Below are 16499 nucleotides of genomic sequence, written 5' to 3' on the forward strand. Positions count from 1 at the left end.
TCTGAATAAAGAGTTTACAACTCTACGGAATCTCTGAGAGTTTCTCAGAAACATAGTTTATAGGATGTACACTTGCTCAATAGACAAATATACATTTATAGCTGGTCTGTTCAGACATCTGTTTATAGCTGGGACACTTCCCTTTGGCCAGAGTCGCAGAGACTGCTGTGTGTCTCATACATCCAGTTTAAGATAGGTTTATGGCCAATGTTTATGGCCAATGTTGAATACTTTATGTTTGGCCAATGTTGAATACTTTATGTTTATTTAAATTTTTTTCAAGGTGCCGAGCATAACTGTGCTCCCCCCCAACAACCCTGAAGCCCTACCTCCATGTTCTGATTAGTCCACAGGCCAGTCAGTCAAAGAAAATGAATGACCATTGATAGCTAAACATATCGATGGTCATCCATCACATATTGTATTACTATCAATAGCTGGTTGCAGTATTGCCATCGATGGCGACTGCACCGATGGCTATCGCTAGTTGAAGAGAAGAAAAATGGTGGGAGGAAGATCTGATCACATGGCGGCTTCTGATTGGTCTCCCAGCTCACCCCCCCTGCTCCCATTTAAATTGGTCTGTATTGCAGAACTGTAAATGGCCAGGGATAACAGTTTGCCGGTACAAGTGGCAATGCTGCCTTAATGTACAGTTGTGAGAAGATCCGCTAGAAGAAAAAGTCTATTTTTATACATTTTGTACTCTATTAATAGACAATAAGACATTTTCTATAGGAAGCAGGAGTAAAATACAGAAGATTAAAAAAACAGATGGTTTCAATTGAGGTAATAGTGTTGCTGATCCTATTGTTCAGTTGTATGAAAACACCAAACCACTATATGACCACTGAATTATACTAACAACAACAACAAAAAATTGAAATAATAGTAAGGGCCCTAAAAAAGCACTGAATGTGTAACAAAGGCGAAGTGCTACAAGTCCCAACAAGGTTGGTTAGCGAAAATAGGTCATTTATAGTCCTACAACATCTAAAAAACCACAGGTCACCTACAGAAAAGGAAATCTCTTCATGAAATATTGATTCATTGCCAGGCGATAAGCCACTCAGCCGTCTGACTATCACTACACCCACACAGGCACACTTGCTGGAACAGAGCTTCTGTATTTGGGCAGCTGGTAAGAGGAATCACATCATAATGTACAGTGCTCAGGAATGGCACAAATCACAGCCCGTTATCTGCACGGTGTCCCCTGTACACATTAGGCCCAGCTACTACACCAAGCTACTAACCACTGACTTTGCCTGTAACTTGATCCCTCTGTTCTTACAGCCAGCCCTTCTTAGGTGCTGAAGTGAAAATTATTCTACAAACTCATTTGCTGTCAGAAAGTGGTGGGCCTGGAGCAGAAGTTTGGAAGGAAGGAAAAAAGCATTGCTGTTCTTGCCGCATAATTACATTGCACTCTGTAAAAAAAAAAAAAAACTCACTTAAACAAGGAAAACAGCTGCTGTATGCATTTCAGATCATCGTACTTAAAAACAGCAATGTCTTGAAGTCATGCAAAGCACCCCCACCTGAAATAAAGGCTCCGAGAGGTCAAGGTTCAAGATCTTAGACGTATCTTAACTAACACTTAAGGCCCATACACGTATGGGGTGATTTCTTCTTAGGGGGGTATTCAATCTGGGGTCACGGCTGTCGAGCTTGCTCAACAGCTGTGACCCTTGTCCTGTTCTCGGTCAGCTTGACCGAGAATTTGCAGACGAGATTCAATGTCCCGCCTGCAGTGGGGCGAGAGGGTGGTGTGGCCGCGAGCTGTGGCCGGGAAGAGGCGAGCCGCAGCTAAAAGTTCAACACTTCCCGGCAGAACGAGCCCGACTGCTTGTGAAGTCGGGCTGGTTCTGCCGAGCTCCCCTGTTCAATGCTGTCAAGGAAGACAGCATTGAATAGAGCCCGGCAGCCATCTCCCCCATCGGGAGATGGTCACCGGTGATTGAATACCCCCCTTAGTCTAAATTCTGAGCGATGCAGGTTAGGCAATTCCCCTTAAGCTTCCCATTGTCTAGATCACCCATACACACAGTGATGTGTGTATGGGCAATCTGTGCTAACTCATACCCCCTTCGAACTGCACAAATGACCTGGGTCTGGCCCAGCAACCCATCATTCTGAAATGGGTTAAAAAAAGGATTTTGCTGGAGCCGGGTTGCTGGGCAGTCTAAACGGGTAACCCGGGTCGAGCGACCCAGGTCCCGTTTACTGCTATGGAGGAAGCAGCAGCGTCACTTCAATGCGTCACTACCCCGCATGACACACCACTGCTCTGCCGGGTCACTGATAGCCACAGTTAGCGCAAATGCTGGGTAGTTCCCAGGACCGTCCCAGTGTCCAAATCCCGGTTGTGATCTGGCATTTAAAAAGGGGTATCGTATTTTATGCACATGCAGGAGATCTACAGTATCTAGATCTTGACTGCATGTGCTAATGAGCTGAACACGCATCATCAGTATGGGGCAATGCGTGCTTAATTTCTAAGCTATACAGACAAATCAATTAGAAAATAAGGAAAAATTACACAATGTGTAATCACCCTAAGCAGGAGAAAAACTGGGAGATTTTGGCTATTAATAATAATAATAATAATATTTATATAGCACTTTCCTCCTAATAAGTGCTTGCATTAGCCTTTTACAGCACAAAATATAAAACAAACTTATAAGGGACATTAGGGAAATGCTTGTGTGAACAGGAAAGTCAAGTCTATTTTTGAATGTTTCTAGAGTGGAAGCTTCTCAAACTGAGCGGGGAAGCGACTGGTACTCATCCACTCCTGGAGCCCACCTAGACAGCCATTTAGGATTGTTATTGGGTTCTCAGTACCTGGAGCAAAGGACAGGTATAGCGGTGTATCATCTGCATAGCAGTGGTAGACCAAGCCATGACGTCTGATTATTTCACCCAGTGGTAGCATGTAAACGGCAAAAAGCATGCGAGATAACATGGAATCCTGTTCGACACCACATGGCAGTGGCACTGGTGATGAATACACTCCAGATGAAACTCTCTGTGACCTACCAGTGAGAAATTATATGAACCAGCTAAGAACTGTGCCATCCAACCCAGACATTTTTTCCATGCGGTTTTCTTATGAGTAATTGTTGCTTGAGATTCTCCAATAGGTTTCATTAGTTTAACTTATCCTCTACCATGTTCGACTTCCTCCACCATCTTTCAAGTCTACGTCCCCTTTTCTTGAGTTCACTAACACGGTCTGTTGTCAAACCAAGGGGCTTGACGGCATTGTGTAGCACAGGGGATATAATATCCATTGCAGCTGTCACATCTCTGTCATAGTAACACACTAGAGAACAAAGATCTTCACAGGCCCCCATTACTGCAGAGATTCAGGTTTGCTGTAAGAGCCTGAGGAGTAATACCCCTCGTTGGGTGATATCTGGTCAACTCCATGGGTAAGGATTTATTTCAAGGGTTTGCAACTGAGAACCAAATTGAGTGGTGGTCAGACCACGTGACTGAGTTTATTTTTAGGTCAGAGACTTCTAATCCAATCTGGGAGACAAGATCAAGACTGTGACCACTTTTATGTGTATCAGAAGTAATGACCTGTGTAAGCCCAAAGCATTCATTGTACACAGGAGGTCTTGGCCAAGACATGAGACCTTTTCATCGACCCATGCGTTGAAATCAACAAGGATCAGCCATCTTTGGTTCTCCAGAACTAGTCCAGCTACAAGACCTGCAAATTCTTGTAGAAATGGGGCAGTAGATGAGAAGCACTCTGAAACCTAGGAGATTTTGACTATCTAGAAAAAAATCTCGCAGTGTGTACACCCCTTAACAGTAAAACTTTCATGTTACCCCTCACAATGAACGATAATGAATTTGGAGGGGTTTAAGTAATACATTATCAACTAAGGACTTCTTAGTTTTCAAGAGATTTTCCTCTAAAAATCTAAAAAGATAGTTAAATGATGTGGGACATGTATGAGGAGGTAGTGTATTGATGGAAGGGTTTTAGAACTTGTAGATTTTTTACAACTTGTATAATAATAATAATAATAAGGCCAGAATATTATGAAACATAGGCCTAAACTGCACCCATATTTAATTAGCTCTGTGAAGTCTCGCGTCAACGCTGGGGATACCGGAGAAATCACTCAGAAAATGGCATGGCAGACATTTTCCCACTGATTCACGTATGTGCAGTAAAGATTTGTCTTCGGGAACATGCCATGTTTTTGGAAACCTGCACAGAGTCCATCCCACCTCAAGGGCAAATAGAGAGGGCCCCCTCGTCTATTAAGTAGACCGATTGCCTGATTATATTGGCAAATCAGACCAATAATTGCATCGTGTACATCTACTTTTATGGTGCATTGAGGACCCTGGTTTGGGACCTACTGATTTAGCTACATCAGCATTCCAAATGAATCATAGGACTCATGTATGGAATAGATATTAATGGGGCAGATGTATTAAGCCTTAACAAGAGATAAATGCAAGGTTGATAAAGAGATAAACGTCCAGCCAATCACCTGCTAACTGCCATGTTACAGGCTGTGTTTGAAAAAAAGTCAGTAAGGAGCTGATTGGCTGGACGTTTATCTCTCTTTGGGCGGGATTCTCTAATAACCCCCGCCGCACATCGCCGGCATTCGCATTGTTAATAATCGCATATGCAGTAACATATGCGATTATTAACTCAAAGGCGATGGGGTCGGCGATGTGCAGCGGGATCCCCCCTCCCTCCCTGCACCCTTACCTGGCTGTAAGGTTCAGTTTCCTCCTCCCTGCAATCGGAAGCGGTGCAGGCAGGAGGAGGTCACTGGTCCAGGCAGCACAGCAGAAGGCTGCCCGGACACAGGTGAGGGGGGGTGCGGGGCGGATCGTCGGGGGGCACGCGGGGGACACGAAGGGAAGCCCATAGGCTTCCATGGGGTTATGCCATCTAGAACTGGCATAACCCCCCGCAGTGGGACTTTGCTGCATATGAAAATGCAGTAAAAACACAGAAAAACTAGGTTTTTACAGCATTTTTAGTTTGGTGAATCTCGCCCTATATCACCCTTGCATTTATCTCTTGTTAAGGCTTAATACATCTGCCCCCTTGTGTCCTATGGAATTCTTCCTTAATTCTATTGTAATTCTAGAGAAAATGTAAACATATTTAAATACAAAACAGTTTGCCATAGAAGGCCTAGGTCATTAGTCACCTACAATGGGAAGGTCAGGCACATCTGATAAGAGTGAGAAAACACCAAATTATTTACATATTATACTGATACCTGGTATGGCAAGTATGGGCTTCCCCCACATAAACTTCCTCATACAGGTATACAATATAGCAAGCTTTGTGCTCAGATTCTGACATTCATAGCCGCTTCATAACTACCGCGGCCTACTACACGCTCACCGGGGAATACACTGAAAAAAAAATCTTCTGACTCTTTTTGGGTTAATTGAGCAGTGGAGTTTAAATCCCTTCCAGATAAGATTTTTCACATGTGCTGCAATACAGCATAATTGAAAAATAAAATTAAAGGATTTTGTAATTATTTAAATCTCCCCCCCTCAGGTAACAGATTTGCTGTGGTTCCCACAATCATATGGGGCAATGTGGGATTAACTCAGTTTCCCCTAACAGAACAAACCACAGACTTCACATCACTGATATCCTGCCCACCAAGTGACTATTTAAAAAAACATTTTTTTTTTTTCAGATGCAATATGTATCTCCATATACTGCCAACAATTCCTTTTAGTACATGATATAGTTCTGCATGTTCTACCGCAAATACCAGGGGGAACCAATTTCCTAAGAACTGTCACTTTGTGGCTTTCGACAACTGCACTGTGACAACAGTCTCTGCTGGGGGAAAGGTTGGTTTATTACATATGGGTATGGCCGCAAAGCAAACAAATAAAAATCACAGAAAATAAAAAAACAAAGTTATTAGAACAGAAAGTCAGTGCTACGCACCATCCAACAACCTGAGGTCTGACAGCTCCACCTCTGGGTAATGACACTGTATATATACACACACACACACTGTATATACAAACACATACAATATATCCATTGTACAGAGACATTATATATTTATATATACACTGTACATACACACTAACACACTCACTAGTGCCCCCAGTAATAAAATTATAATATATATATATACATACATACATACACATATATATACACACACACACACACATATACATACATACATACATACAAGCAGCTACCAATACCCTGCCTGCAGCTGCCATGTCGCACAGCTTTGACGATCCTAAACACAACACAACACAACACAACACAACACAACTTCAGGTTGACACATGCACACCCGGACAGTGCGGTCGCAGCACGCACACACACACACACACACACACACACACACACACACACACACACACGCAGAGGCGCACGCGATAACTGCGACAAGAGTCGCGTCGGAGTAGAAGGCGCAGCGCCGGTTGTGCACACACAGACACGCAGCCGCCGCCCCTCCATGTGCCCCTGTCGCCGGGCAGGAGGTGGGGGGAGGCTGTCGCTTCCCTGTCCCCTAGCGGGGAGGAGGAGCGACCATAACGCAATACGGTGCCCCCCGCTACGGCGCCGAGTGTAGCCGGGAACTGCGTCCGAGCTTACCGGTTAATGCACGGCGGGCAGCGCTGACCGGAATTCCCTGGGGAAGAGCAGATGCAGAGCCGCCATGTTCCCTCATCCAGCAGGAGAGTCAGGCTTGTTTATCCCGGGATCCTCCTCCTACCAACCAAACCACCCTCCAACAACTGGATCCCCTCCTCCACCTCCTGAGAGGGCGACGCCTCCTCCAACCACAGCCATATCCTCCTCTTCCTCCTCCTCCTGCTGCTGCTGGTAACACAGCATCCTGCCTACACTGACACTGACATGTCACTCATGCCCTGAGTAGCCTCACATTATCTACATTATATCATATGTGCTCTGCATATACACCTCTGCCATGCACACTGTACACACCTCTGCCATGCACACTGTACACACCTCTGCCATGCACACTGTACACACCTCTGCCATGCACACTGTACACACCTCTGCCATACACTTTATACAACACTGCTGCATCTCCCTTCCTTCTAGAGCAGTGTTTTTCAACCACTGTGCCGTGGCACACTAGTGTGCCTTGAGCTGTTCTCAAGTGTGCCCCCAGATCTAGAGATGCCCAAACCAGTTTACAGCCACCACCAGTTCAACTGTTTTTTACTGGTCTCTTCCTTTCATGTAAAGGGCCAATGTATTTTATTTTAGTGTGCCACATGGTAAAAAGGTTGAAAATCACTATTCTAGAGGCTCAGCACTGACACTCCCCTATCTCTTATACCTATAATATAATATAGCATGCCATGTCTTTATAGTCCTTACTTTGGGCGTGATTCAGACCCACTCGATAAGCAGCGGCACCGCACAAATCAGGCATGCGGATGGTTGCGGCTAGAACCACTTCTGCGTTGTGAGTTTTCCTATCATGCAATGGGTCCACGTACACCTGGAGGGTGAATATAAATGTGTTTGGCGAATGAAAAGAAGTACCGTGCCCGAAGCCCAGCTGCAATAAAATAAAATAACGACAACTACGTAAAATACAAATAAAATGAAAAAATGCTGTAAGGGCATAACTACTTAACCTGAACCTAGACACAACCGCATGCGAATGGATGCGTACGTTTATACGTCCATTCGCATGCGGGTGTAGAGACAAAACATTTTATTATCAAATAAAAGCTAGTCTAAAGGAGCCCATACACGCTCCGTTCAACGGATCCATTCGGTACTTAAATAGTACGCATCGCATGCATTGTGCATGCAATGCAATGCGATGCGATGAAAAGCTAGTACAAAAAGTGTGTGCAGCACATACTTTTTGTACTGTACTATGAGATGTGCGGGAGCGTGCATCTCAGTACAGAACGGACAGTACAGACAGTACAGTACAGAACGGACGGAGCACAGAACGGAGCGTGTATGGGCTCCTTTAGACTGATTTTTATTTGCCTCGGAAATGGCCGAGAACGGGGTGGGAGCTGACGTCAAGTGGTGTCAGCAGCCTGCCCTGTGCAGGCTTCGTCACGCCTGCATTCTCATGGGGACATCCAGCGTTTTTCTGGGCACACCCACCGTTTTTTGAGGCATGCCCAGGAAATGCTGGGGGCATCCCTATGCGACAGTCTCCTGCCCGCCCACTCCCACCCTGCTGTGTGTGATTGCCTCAACGATGGTGATAGTCACCAGAGGCGTTCATACATCGGGTCTGCACAGGTGTATATTCGGCGATACACATGCGCAGACCCGCAGGGGACTGGATAAACTTGAATCAGGCCCTTTGTGCACTGTGACATTGTCATGTTGGAATATAAAAGGGCCTTCCCCAAACTCTTGCCACAAGGTTGTAAGCGTAGCATAGTACAATGCCATTGTTCAATCGTCTAGTGTGTTCGCACTATGGGCCTGACTCAGAGGGGGGAATTTACTACGTTGCTATGGGCAACTAATCAGATACTATATATTCTCTTTTAAAAGGTATTAAATAAATAGATAAATAGATTCTGATTGGTTGCCTATAGCAACATCTTATGTGAAATAGAACTCCCATCTTAGTAAATTTCCCCAAGAGTGAGTTGTAGTTTTGCGATGATTCGCTAAATTACAAATCTCAGCGCTATGCTGCAGCAGTGCCGCCCAGCACAGGGCATGGTTCCCCCGCAGGCGCCAGATCCCGCCCCACAATCTGCCCACAAAAACATCCTGACACATCTATAAAGCACGAGCGCTTCAATACACAGCGAAGCTCTTGCACATCACAGGCTGCCCCCTGTGGCTGCGCAGCCTGGGGTAGGCCTGCCATGTCTGGGACCGCAGCTGTCTGGACATGTCTGCTGTCTGGCTGCCCCCACAAGACACAGCGTCATTGACCCGTCTGTTGCCACCCCTGACATTACTGATAATGCAATAGTGGCGAGACTGCAATTTTATGCACATGCGCAGATCTCCGGACATCGATTTGTTCCCCACAGAACACGCTTCCACTGTGGTATGTTTTACACCACTCCATCCACTACTTGCCATTGGACTTGGTGAGTGAGTCTTGCATACAGCTGATTGGCCATGGAAACCCATTCCAATAAGCTCCCATTGCACAGTTTTTGTCATTACTTTAATGCCAGTGAAATTTTGGAACTCTTCAACTATTGAATCAGCAGAGCATTGGCGACTTTTACACACCATGCACCTAAGTAGCCATTGACCCCACTCTGTGTTTTTTTTTCCACACCTGCAGTGCTGCATTTGAGTGTGAGGTAAGTTATTAAGGGGTAGATTTATGAAGCATTGATAAGGGAGGAGTAGTGATAAAGTGCCTGGTACTTTATCACCAGCCAATCAGCTCCTGACTGTTAAGTTACAGCCTGGGTTTAAATAGGAGCTGATTGTCCGGTGATAAATTACCAGGCACTGTGGGGTAGATTTATTATAGCGGCACTAAGAGCGCCGCTATAACAGTTCCTGCTTCGCCTCATTAGCGAGGCGAAGCAGGAGGGGACACCGACAAGATCTACTAAGATCTTGCCGCCGAAGCGGGGGAGCGCTAACTACCCCCTCCGGCGATGTCCCCTCCAGCTGACAGCGCATCAGTTAACACTGACGCGCTGTCTGCTGCTCCCCCGGCTGGCTCACTGCGCATGCGCGGGATCTCTCTACTCACGCGAGATCCCAGCGCAGCTCAGAGCCAGCAGCAGGGACAGCGCTGTCCCTGCTGTAAGCATAGGGCATCGCCGTTTGCAGCTGTCGAAGTCGACAGCTGCAGGCGGCGGAACGGTCAGTGATGCTGACCATTCATAAATTAGGTTTCACTGGGGAGCGCTGTACTAGAAATAGTACATGCGCTATGTCCCCGCCCTCCTATCGCCGCTGTTAGAATACCCGCACCGCAGGTATAATAGATTAGGAGATGCACTATCCCCTGCTTCAGCGCACGGCGATAGCGCATTTAGACAACAGCGCCCCTTCATAAATCTACCCCTGTATAACTTCTCCCTTATCACTGCTTCATAAATCTACCCCTAAGTTATAAATCTTAAATTGGCATTTGCCAGTAGGGATAGGGAAGGAAGAGAGTGATAGTGAGAGAGAGAAAGGGAGAGCGAGAGAGGAGGGTGAGAGAGAAAATGACGGAGAAAGGGGGAGTGAGAGAAAAGGAGGGAAAGAAAGGGAGAAAAAGAGAGAGCCCGGAGGGAAGAGAGAGACGGGAGGGAGTTAGAGAAAAAAGGCCAGTAAGCGCGGCGAGCATAGCGGATTACTTTACATGTATTCCGCAGCGAGCCCCGCAAGGGGACGCGGAATACATGTAAAGTAATCCGCGTCCTCTCGCGGGGCTCGCCACGCTTCGGGCTCTATATAAAATCAACTCCATCCGTAGTGGATAGTGGGGTTATGAACAGATACAAAATCGCATCAAATCGCATGCGATGCAATGCAATCGCATGCGATTTATCTGCCTCCGTGAAACTAAATAAATACCCACTAATCATATATTTATTAACGCATATATATCGGTGCGGGGGGGCAACCAGATGCGAAAAGTAGTCCATAGACTTCTATATTGCAACTCAATAAAAATTATGCAAATTACATAATTTTAAGCCTGAGGATGCAAAGCTCCGTCGCCTCCACATACACCCGCAAATTGCGGTATTTTCTGGGCCTGATTATGCAAAGCTCCGTCCCCGCCCCCCTGAGCGCTGTTGAAAGTCTCCTCTCCAGACTATGGGTGCATACACATGGTGCAATTTTAGCTTCCAATTTTTACTATATACTGTAGTCGAAATTGGAAGAAAGGTTAGCACAAATCGCACAGTGTGTATACAGCTTGTAATGCCGATACATGTCCCCTGTGGTGTCATCATCGCAAGAAAAAAAGACTTTGCAGGCAAGTAAATTTTGACTATATTGTATGCAGTCTAGGGTTCTAGGATACTCAAAATCCCCATAATCACAATCTCAAGTAAATATAGTCAATACTGTATAGTTCTGGGCTCCCGAGAGATCAAGGGAAATTGCATAGTCAAAATCGTACACAGCCAAAATCTCACCGTGTGTATGCATCTTGAGCCTTGAAAAGTGCTGGTTGTCTGACTGTATGTGTTGGGTTCTACAGTGTGCTGGCCATCTGACTGTGTGTAGTGGGTTATAGGATGTTCTGGTTATCTGACTGTAGGTGGTGGGTACATATGGTGTGCTGGCTGTCTGATTGTATGTGGTGGGTACAAATTATATGCTGGCTGTCTGACTGGCTGTATGTAGTGGGTATGTACATTGTGACGGCTGTCTAACTGAGTATGGAGGGCACGTAGGGTGTGCTGGTATGTGACTATATGTGGTCTATACAAAAAGTGTGTATGGTCGATCCGCTGATCACCCTCACAGCCTCCTCGGGAGCCGCCAGTGATTGACAGCTCAGTGGGCAGGCACATGCAAATGCTCCCGCTCATATGTGATGTCAGTCCCAATGGTTAGCATAGTGTGTATGGAGAACATGCTGCCCGATCCGCCTGATCGCCAGATCTATTGATATACACATATTTCTACTTGTGTTTACCAGCTTAAAGGTTCCCACACACAGTAAGATTTTTTAATGATATGGCCATTACCGGCCGATCAGAATGACCAATTACTTAAAAACGTACCATGTGTGGGCTTGATGGCGACCCGATGCAGGTTCCCGCAGGTCAAACATTGAGCCTGCTGATCCCTTCAGCAGGTGGAAAGTTGAACTACCTGTCGTGCAGGATCATGGCCACATCGTTCAGTGTGTAGGCATCGGCATCTCCCCAGCACCGTAACTCTGCACCTGGCTTTTTTATGGAAAAAGCAAGTTCGACCTTTGTTTTACCCAGGTCGGCCCCTTTCACACTGTTCCTTTCCTCTGCCAAAGCTTGGAGGTGACATCATTACCAAGCACCGGTGAGCCCTCTCTCCATAGGCTTTCATAAATTTACACTGCGTCATTTCCGTGTTTTTCCCCCAGTAGTTACCTGGGACAGATTCCTAGGTGATTGGGACTGGGTTATACTTTTGGGACCCTTTTCCACCGAGTTAACCTGGCAAAAGAGCAGAGGAAAAGGGATAATAGAAATGATGCCAGATATTGAAGAGATTGCTTGTTTAACAAATAAGTATGACATTTTAAAAGGATCTGAAGTGTATATAGCAATTGTTTGCCTCCTCCGGTGCCGCCAGTAGCGCACGCAGGGGGGGTTTCTGAGTACCCAGAAACCCCCCAGGAGTGTAAGGACCCTAGGCTGAAAGCTGAGGGTCCCCTCTTTCCATGGGTACAAGAATTTTGAAAATCGGCCCTTCGGAACCGGAGATATCTGACTTCAAAGCAGTGGTCCCCATCCAAGCCTGTTAATTGCTATTCCCAGTCAGATATTTCAGGTTCTGTGTGACTTGGAGTTTTGATGAGGATATATTCCAAAAGCTGGGACTCTCCCCCTTTGATTGACACTAGTAGCTTGTCTCTACTGTTCCCAGAACCAGAGATATCAGCCTTCCAGCAGCTGGTTACTGCTCCAGCTCTACACACCTGGTATGTAGTTTTATATACTTGTTGGCGGATTGCTCTGCCTCCTGAACTCTGATTTCCTAGTACCCAATAGCATTTGGTAGGTGGGATTCTCTAGTTTTATTTCCATTAAAATCTAAGAAATCTATTTCTGGGAACTGGAGATATCTGCAGTCAAGCAAGCTATCCTCCCATCAGAAAATTATGAATAATAAGCCCACTACCACCCTGGAAGTTATGTACAGTATCAGGGCCCCTTCATTCAGCCCAATGCCCCCTTCTCCCACCATCTGTGCAGTAAAGGGGTAATTAGTGGAAATTACTGATCCAGGCCCTACATGCTGAGCGTTTGATATAATACTCCCTACCACCCGGGGGACATCAAAGCTTCCCCCACCCCTACCGCTGGAGGATCGGTAGGGGCCCCAATACATTGCTATGCCCAGGGGTCTACACTGCTTTTATATAATATATATATATATATATATATACATATATATATATATACATATATATATATGTGTGTGTGTGTGTGTGTATAATTATTATTATTGTTATAAATTTGGTCTATCTATAATAATTTAACTGACCCGGCATATACTGAGTCACCTAAGTGTCCATCTCCGTGCTTTACTCCACCCCTCTGGAAACCCCCTTCTGAAAATCCTGCGTTTGCCACTGGGTGCCGCACATATTACTTCATTCTCTTGTGACCTCGGATTTTGGTCATTTTATGGAAATAATGGGGGAAATGTAATAGGATGAGAGATTCAGAAAGTGAGAGATTTGATAAGAAATCTCCAGTTGTTTAAAAGTGGCAATAATTTACACTGCAAAACCAGTTTGATTGTGCAGTGTAAATAATTGCCGCTTTAAAAAAATTGGAGATTTCTTAACCGATCACTCACTTCCTGAATCTCACATCCTATTAAATTTCACCCAATGGCCCTTATTCAGATCTGTTTGCAGTACAAATTTGGTTGGAAAATGGGCAAAACCATGTGCACTGCAGGTGGGACAGATGCAACTTGTGCAGAGAGAGTTAGATTTGGGTGGGGTGTGTTGAAACTGAAATCTAAATTGCAGTGTAAAAATAATGCAGCCAGTATTTACCCTGCACAGAAACAAAATAACTCACACAAATCTAACTCTCTCTGCACGTTACATCTGACCCACCTGAATAAGGGCCAATGTGTTTTTCTCTTTGCTATACCATTATTTTTGGGTTTTCATTTTTTGTCCTATACACATTTTACTTGCACAAAAATATTTTTAAACACGATAAAGACCCCTCATTTCTGGGTACTGCAGTAAGGAAGGGTACATACAGTATGTGAAATGTTCTAATGAATATGAAGCACTTTGTACAATTTGTTAAAAAGTAAGAAACGCCACAAACAAGCTTGCGAGCAGGGCCCTCCTACCTTTTTGACTGTCTGTAACAACCCAGTTTGTTTTATTCCTATTTTCAATTGTAAAGCGCAACGGAACTTGCTGACAACCGAATAATTTCTCTCCCCTTCGGGAAAAAAAAAAAGACTTATTTCCACGGGATGCAGTCAAAATCCCGACGGTCAAAATCCCGACGGTCAAAATACCGACAGCAATTGACAGAAAGTCAAAATCCCGACATGGTCAAAATCCCGACATTTAAAATCCCGACATGGTCAAAATACCGACAAGGTCAAAATACCGACATTTAAAATCCCGACAAGTTCAAAATACCGACACATAGAATGTAGACAGGTGAAAAAGTCAACATGACTTTCGGGCGACAGGTCGCGAGGTCGACATGGGTTTTTCACTGTTTCTTGACCCGACATGTGCCGACAGGCGGTATTTCATGCCCTACCATCCACTAGGGCGTGGTGGGAGAATAAAATAGTGTGCCGAGCGTAGCGAGGCACCGTGCCCGAAGCATTGCGAGCGCAGCGAGCTATGCGAGGGGCTGCGGTTGACTTCCAACTGTGTCCATGTCGACTGTGTCGACATTCAGGTAAAAAAACTGTGAAAAGCCCATATCGACCTCGCGAGCTGTCGCCCGAAAGTCATGTTGACTTTTTCACCTGTCTACATTCTATGTGTCGGTATTTTGAACTTGTCGGGATTTTAAATGTCGGTATTTTGACCTTGTCGGTATTTTGACCATGTCGGGATTTTAAATGTCGGGATTTTGACCATGTCGGGATTTTGACTTTCTGTCAATTGCTGTCGGTATTATGACCGTCGGGATTTTGACCGTCGGGATTTCATACCGAATCCATTTCCACTGCTGTTGGCCGAAAAGGGGGCGGGCGCTGAAATCATGTGACATCAGCATCTCACCCCGAGCAGGCATCGGCCCGTCTGCATTCCCAGGGGAACGGCCAGCATTTTCATGGAAACGCCCATAAAACACTGGACATTCCCCTGATTTATGTATTTTACATTTAGCTCTTTTCAAGCGCTCTTACTTATTACTCTTACTTATTCCTATAGTAAGCACTCTCTCCTGGGTGCCTGTCATTTATATCAGTACTAAAGGTTTTAAGTAAGTAATCAATATTTTGTCACTGTGCAATAACCTTGGACTTTTCAAAACTTGTAAACCTTGATAAGCAGGTGATGTCAGTGTACTGTACGCTAGGTTTGGACGCCCTCTTTTGGTTGGTGTGTTCATTGTATAAAACACTGTTTTCCGAGACAATGGAGTGGAGAGAACAATGTTCTAATTTACTTCTCTATTACACAAATACCTAATTCGGAAACATAGCAAACAATGGCAGAGGCTCCTGTAAGATGTCAGCAGTATCTGTACGTTTTCAGGCATGTAACTTTTTGTATTATTGACAAAATGGAAATATTGTGGTCACTCCTAGTGCACATCAAGCCGGTCATTCAAAATTATCTTCCACTAGACAGCAGGGCCGTCTTAACAATTAAGTGGGCCCCTGGACAAAATAATTTGAGTTCCCCCCCCCCTCCACCCACCTATGTGCAGCAGCAGCGGGGGTCTGGGAGCTTAATTTAGCGCTATTTGCCGCCGGGCGGGAAGCGCTGCTGATTTTGAAAAGATTGTCCGGACGCTCAGCCAATCAGCGTCCAGCCAGTCTTTTCAAAATCAGCCGCTGCCTGGACGGACGCTGCTGCCTGGATCCCCACCACCCACTGCCTCTCCCCAGGGCATTGCCATCTTCCCCATTGGGGTGGGCCCCTACAATCCTTGGGCAACTGCCCATTAAGCCCAATGGGAAAGACGGCACTGCTAGACAGGGCATGGGGTAGTTTTTATTTGTTGCTAATTGGAATGTGGGATTTAGTGGTATACGTTGAGGAGAAGTCCTAGGCCAAGTCCTTTCTAATATTGTTAATGACCTAGTTAAAATGGTCCATAGTTGCAGACAGTACTAATCTGGGTATGGATCATAGGGTCGACAAGAACAAAGTCAACAGTCATTAGGCCGAGGGGGGGGGGGGGGGGGAGACTATGGTGCATTCCACTGTATGGCTCTCACTAGTGATGTTCTCCATCGCCCTGCATGTACAGCATGTCGATGATAGCATGTGGAAGCGTACTTGGTCAGTATCATTGTGCGTACACCATAGGTTCCCAAACGCGGTCCTCAAGGCACCCCAACGGTCCAGGTATTAAGTATATCCATGCTTGGCCACAGGTGACTTAATTAGTAACTCAGTCAGTCTAATTTAACCATCTGTGATGAACCATGGATATGCCTAAAACCTGGACCGTTGGGGTGCCTTGAGGACCACGTTTGGGAACCTCTGGCTTACACACTGGGCGATATTTAAATTTTGGTGTTCAAACCCATTGGAATTGGAAAAAGTATTACAAATCTCATCAGTGTGTACATTTTCAATGGGATGGTATCCAGATGACTAATAGACAATGGGTCTGATTCAGGTTGGATT

General features: G+C 45.4%; 1 protein-coding gene across 3 annotated transcripts in view; it reads right to left on the reverse strand.

The window, feature by feature from the left end:
- Positions 1-6794, reverse strand: part of NCOA2 (nuclear receptor coactivator 2) — a 200273-nt gene extending 193479 nt beyond the window's left edge. For all 3 annotated transcript variants that reach the window (XM_083187234.1, XM_083187235.1, XM_083187230.1), the window contains exon 1: positions 6641-6794. The gene's annotated coding sequence lies outside the window, so the exon portion shown is untranslated. The remainder of the gene's footprint in view (positions 1-6640) is intronic.
- Positions 6795-16499: the final 9705 nt, after the last annotated feature.

The sequence above is a fragment of the Crinia signifera genome, chromosome 5 (genome assembly GCF_055691185.1).
Source record: "Crinia signifera chromosome 5, ASM5569118v1, whole genome shotgun sequence".
Lineage (NCBI taxonomy): Eukaryota > Metazoa > Chordata > Amphibia > Anura > Myobatrachidae > Crinia > Crinia signifera.